Source organism: Orbicella faveolata, unplaced genomic scaffold, assembly GCF_042242905.1.
Source record: "Orbicella faveolata isolate gen_17 unplaced genomic scaffold, um_ofav_v1 contig_46, whole genome shotgun sequence".
Lineage (NCBI taxonomy): Eukaryota > Metazoa > Cnidaria > Anthozoa > Scleractinia > Merulinidae > Orbicella > Orbicella faveolata.
This window is the reverse complement of record NW_028301576.1, coordinates 29,837,501-29,843,963: the sequence shown is the minus strand read 5'-3', so window position 1 is coordinate 29,843,963 and position 6,463 is coordinate 29,837,501. Positions and strand designations below refer to the sequence as shown.

The 6,463-nt window shown below is 38.4% G+C and overlaps 1 pseudogene; it reads left to right on the top strand.

Moving 5' to 3' along the window:
- Nucleotides 1–1,703: 1,703 nt before the first annotated feature.
- LOC149099599 (uncharacterized) lies at nucleotides 1,704–3,536 on the top strand (annotated as a pseudogene).
- Nucleotides 3,537–6,463: the final 2,927 nt, after the last annotated feature.

Genomic DNA, 6,463 nt, shown 5'->3' with positions numbered 1-6,463 from the left:
TTAGTAATGGCAGACCATTAATAAGAAAATTTCAGTCAAAATAAACAGGTGTCTTTTTGAAATGAAACTTCCGTCACTTAGTGGTTCAGTTATATAGTTTTGAAATACAAAGAAAAAGTAAAATTGATTTTCGGTCACAGTAGCACTTTAAAATATAGTTAATAAGAAATATTTCACATGTTAGTACGCTGGACAAAACTGTTCTGGATTGATGTTTTACCACAAAAAATTAAAACAAACAAAGTGACACGACTAATTTTGTGATTGTCTTAAACTCTACTAAACTCCACACATGGAAACTTATTTTTATTTTGATCATGCAGGAAGGCTTATGTTATACCTTGTCCAAATTTGGCAACAGTCACAATAGTATGTAAAATCATGTGATTTCTGAGAAATAAGAGTCACATTTAGAATGTTGTTTTGCGATGAAACTCTTTACATGCTGGTGGATTTTTTGGCAAGATTTTGACAACAAAGCATGCAAAAGACTTACAACTTTATTTGGCCACTGAAATACAATACTGGAATTAATTCATATAACCCGTTCCTTGTTGTTAATGAGGTGCATATTCTAATGACCAGGTTGGGTACGCAAGAGATCGTTTTGCCATTGGAATGTACTGGACTGTTTAAAATCTGAACCAGAATATTCTTTGCAAGGGAAAAACAGTCAAGATGCATGAAATACGCGTAGTACTTTTGAATATTCTTGCCATTTTTTTGATGTTACATTACACTATATGGCTGGCTTTCTGACGCCGTGGCTGAGAAACACTCGCACTGGTACTTGCACTCCGGCATGCAAGCATCGGAAGAAAACAATATCTCATTTAAGGCTTGTTATTTTGAATAAATGTCCACAATTAGGAATTTAAAGCACTAGGAGAGTTTTCTTTTCTATTCAACCTTAAATTCCCAGAATTTGGAAACGGGGACAAATGGTATGGAAATTTCCTGTGAAATTAAATTTTCCCAAAAGAGCGGAAATTATTGAATTTCCGCAAAGCAAACCATTCAACCAAAAATACCAGAAGGAAAATCAAATTTAGGAAAAAAATTCCGGGTAAGAAATTTTCGAAAATTTGGATACACCTGGCGAGGTTGTTCTTGTGTTTGTAAATTCCAGAAAATGCTCTTCCATTCGTCAATGAAAATTTCCAGAAATTCAAACCGCAATTTTTCACAGAATGGAAAGTGCCATTGGTTTCAGTTCAGCGTGTGCTTTTTAATTGTTTTTCTCATTACCATTTAGTGATTCTTATTAGCATATAAAAATGGGTTATACGAATTTACTCTACTGTCTTGAGAGACTGATCTTCTTTGAAGTCTTTAAAGTGATCTTTCCACCAGACCGGTCTTCCACCTGTTTTGAATATGGCTGCCTTTAGCTCACACTTCACACAAACCACAATTACTCAAGATACTGCTGTTAAAGCGTGTTAAAGCGTGATCAGCCAAGAACTTCAAAACCTGCCATGTTTGCTTTTAGGAAAGTTTTCGGACCTTTTTCTAGGCTCATCTACCAGGAGCTTGCCATTTTCTCACAATTTCTTGCTTAACAGCTTGAAATAACTTTCTTTGGTTTGCCTTGTGGCCTTCAGTGGTAGTAGCATTACAACTTGAATCTTTGCTTCTCTAAACCGCCGATGTATTACAGGATTTTATTATATGGCTTTGGCTTGTGGCCGATATAACGCGCGCTCTGATTGGTTAATTGTCACTGAATCGTAGGGCATTATTCTCCCGTAATGCCCCGGGCCGATTACGGGTTTGCAAAAACAAAGCAAAACGTAATTAACAAACCATCGATTTTTTTTGTCTGAAAATTGTAGCAGCTGAGAATGAGTGACGAGGAGGAACACTCTGAGAGTGAATTTTATTACCCAGACGAGTTAGAATTTCAGGACAGCAGCGATTTGACAGAAACAAATTACGAACGAGTTGGCAAGAGAGAAAACGAAGGAAACAGTCAAGAAGAGATTGAAACTTTCGTGAAGGAGCAAAAAAGTGACAACAGAAAAGAAAACAGTCAGCGACATGAAAACATTTTAACGCTATTTGTCATCTATAAACAAGGGCGATGTAGAAGTCTTGGACCTACCGGCTGATGACCTTGACCATTTACTTGCAAAGTTTTTCAAGGACGTCTGCAAAATTAATGGCGACGAGTACGAACCTGACACGCTATCTGGTTTCCAGCGAAGCATTCAGAGGTTCCTTTCCGATGGGAAATCTCCATTCAATATTCTTGTGCAAAAGGAATTTCAGATGTCACGTAAAGTTCTAGCAGCCAAACGGAAAAGTTTAGTTCAGAAAACCGGCAAGGGCAACAAGCCAAACGCCACCCGCTCGCTGACAGATGAAGAAGAAGACAAACTCTTCAAAAGTGGCCAGTTTGGTGTTTCCAGTCCCGAAGCCCTGCACAGAGCCATGTGGTGGTTTTTGTCCCTCCATTTCGGCTTTAGGGCCAGAGATGAAAGCCGCAAGTTGCGTTGGGGAGACGTGGAACTGCAGCAAGATCCTGTCCAAGATGGCCGCGAAATGCTTGTCTGGATAAATGAACGGGGGACAAAGACACGAAAGGGGCAAGAAAATGGTCACCAGCGAGCGTTCCAGCCAAAGATTTACGCAACGAGCACTGAAAGGTGTCCCATAAAATTTTACAAGCTTTTCCGGGATCATCGACCCGAGGAAATGAATCAACCAGATTCACCATTTTTTTTAGCTGTCAGACAAGGCAGTCGTCGCGAAAACAGCGAAATATGGTACATGAAGGGACCACTAGGAAAAAATCAAATCGGAAAATTCCTTAGTGCAGCAGCAGACAACGCAGGCATTCAAAGAATCGGAGCAAAAGTCAGCAACCATTCTGTTCGGAAAACAAGTATATCAAGGCTGCTAGATGCCAACACGCCGGAGAATTTTGTAGCTCAGTTAAGCGGCCACAAAAACACTCAAAGTTTGAAGTCGTATAAATCAGCTGGTGAAAACCACCAACGACAGATGTCTTACATCCTCAGCAGAACTACGCAGGAAGCCCCTAATTTGCCAGATTCTGTAGATTCATACCATTTGCCGGAAAATCAATCATCCACAGGGCAATTGATGACCTCAGAGTCAGTACAGCAGTCGACATCAACAAATTCCCTTGCTGTAACACAAGCAAGTTTAAATCAACATCCAGGAACATCAGATGTGAACAGCCGAGCGGTTTTTGCAGGGGCAAATATCAGCAGCGTTTCTGGTTGCCAATTTCAGATCTTCAATGGCCCAGTAAAGATCATTCAAGAATCACACAAAAGGCGTCGATTTGTCATCGAAAGTGATGACGAAGACTGAACATTCTGAACAGTGCATTCCTTTGTGTATATTTTCCACGAGGCCGTTGACATTTTTCTGTACGTATTGACTTTGGCCGTTGATTCTCAGAAATGTTGACGAAATTTTCCTTGTAACATGACCATAACATTCCACATGACCTTTTTACAGCTGTAATAAATTGTGACAAAAATAAAGATTATTTTAGATCGAAAGACGCGTTAGTTCACCTGATTTGTGCAGTTGGAAACGATGAATGAACAGGGAAGCGCGTGCACTACCAGATGTAAAGTGATCACTTCCGCTGCGCCAGCTTTAGCTTTTTTGCTTTATTTTTTGTTTTTGTGCCATATAATAAACAACTTAATGACCTCGACCGTTCGGTCGTTACGGGAAAATCTCAAACCTAGGCCTACCGTATTGACCGAGCGATAGCGAGGTCAATACAGCAAGGCCTCAGTTTGAGATTTTCCCGTAACGACCTCACCCTCGGTTATTAAGTAGTTAATAGTGCTATTTAGATGGATATTGCTCCTTCTTCGTAACATCTTGTCTAATTGATGAAAGAATTCCACAAACACGCAACAATGTTCTTCACACAACAACACTGATCTAACACTACCATGTCAATGTAAACTGTGACTATTCTGAGAAATTGCACAATTTTCCGTACTTTTGCTATTCATTCTGCAAATTTAGATTCGCTGTGACTCAAGTCTTCCTTGCCTGATCGATATGGAATAAATTCCATGTGTGGAATTTAATAAAGTTTAAGACACTCACAAAATTATTTGCATCGCTTTGCTTGTCTTAATTTTTTGTCATAAAATGTTGATCCAGAACAGTTTTGTCCAGCGCACTATTTAATGACTGAGTATAGGTGATTTATTCCAGCCTTCACAACTCTTTTTCCACTGTTTAGTAAGAGATAGATCACCAAGAGCAGAATTTTCTAACTTCTTAAAGGCCATAAATATCACAGTAGCTTAATTCTTTATCAGCCTGCCAGTTTAATATAATAAACATGTCATAAAATCAAACCTAAGTACACCTTGTAAAGTCTGCATATATTGTGGTGGTTCAATATCGTTGGAACCATTCTTTGAAACTACTTGTTATTTCTAACTCCAACACATTGCCCTTGAATTTGCTCTTGCTCTTTTCAGTCATTAACTCATGACTACATGTATTTATTTCCGATTATTCCATTCCCTTGGCCAAAAATCAGCACTGTTCATTTTGAACTCAATTGGTAGAGTTCAAGGATAAACTCCAGCAGGACTTTACACTGTGTCAGAACACAGCTGGAATGCTACAAATTATTTGGTCCCAACAATATATGCTTTTACTGTAAACCTTTGTCCTTGGATGATTTCCTCCATTATGTTAAATACATATCAATTTTTATCAATCAGTCCTGGATATTTCAAACCACTGTTATTTCAAACTATTTTTCTCTTCCCTAAAGAGTTCAAAATGGTGTAGTCCAACTGTAACAGTTTAATGGCAGACTTTTAAGAGCTCCTGCCTGAGAGCATTGAGAATTGTGCGACAGTGACTATTTTGGCACATTGCTCATATTTTGCCTCAAGATACCCTTTGGTGAACTGTTTTCAAAAATCATAATTTTAAGTTCCAGCACTTTTTTGTTTTTGACAAAAATTCAAAAGTTTGAAAATGCAGTCAAAGTGTGTTTTCTGCCCAGTGGAATGCCCCAAATAACACAAAAAGACGAACCGTTCGTAAAATCTTGAAATTCAATCAAATACTGTTAAATTTTGCTCAGATATAGAATAGCTATTCCTCTTTACAGCTAAAGTTAAAAGATATGTCAAATGCTCTATTACTTTAAGTTTTCAAGCCATCCAAAAAACATTTCTGGCGACCGCCTAACGAGAGGCAAAATATTGGCTATTTTTGACTGGATAAAACCCTCTCTGGTACCTAATTATTTCAGAATCTAACTCTACAGCTGAAAAGATTTGTCTTTTAACTGTTATTCTGCCAAATCTCAAGGTCGGACTCGAACTGGTTCCCTTTGAAAAAACCTGGAATCTACGAACAATGTTTAGCACATCTTTCAAAATATTTGTCTACATTTCGACGTAAAGAAAGACCAAAACCTCAATGTTTGCTGCTTTGTACATTTGAGTGACTGGATTATCGTTATTTCTGAGCAACTTACGAAATAAAACGCTAAAATATATATTTATCGTGTGATTATTACCTTGAGATTTCAAGATAAGTTGTTGTGGGAAACTGTTTTAAAATGACATGGCGACTTGCTATGTAAACATTGCGGAAATGGTCGTCTTTTCTCGGATGTATTTTCAACTTTATGAATGCATTTCAGAACTCTCCAAACAAGATTTGGTAAAAGATAACATCTCATCGGTGTCTAACAGCGCTTAGTTTACGCGCAATGGTGTAAACTTATTTGTTATTTCTCATTTTCCGACTGGACTGTAATTTGATCTAATTTCACCTTTCACCTACAACTTCCTGATCCCACGCAAACCACGCACAGTCATGTAAATATATTTCTAAAATAAACGCAAAATATGCACCAAAACCCGTTTTCCCATCTACTTACTATCACTCCAGCTTTCACCTAGCATTAAAGCATCCATTGTAGGAACCAGATGTGTTTGAAATCCTCCTGAAAGGTCAGTTTATTTACAAACACAACAGCCAAGTCACGTGCACACCAAAGTGTGGTAAAATTATTGGCTACATTGAACTGGAAAACCAGGGACATATGAGACCAGTCCTGCTGTTGGCTTAGCTGTACTATTTTGTGCCCCTAAGTGTTTGTATTTTTCACATAGCATTTTTCTGTAGCTACATTACGCATAAGGTAGGTCCAGCGCTTGCGGGCAATCGAGTGACTATCCAGGACACCTCGAGTGTGTTAGTCTAAAGGACTGCACGAGAGATGTCAGCAGTCATTTGGCAAGCTTCAAACTAAGCAGGGATGAGGGTATTAATACAGAGATGAAGTTACTGTTGGAAAGAGCTGGTGAGTGGTGTCATTTATGCTATTTTTGAACCGGTAGTGCCCACATACAGATGAGATGTTTAGCTAAAAGCTGTTAATGTTTCAGGTGTGTTTAAAGTGGAAGAAGAGCACAAGTTGCTTAAT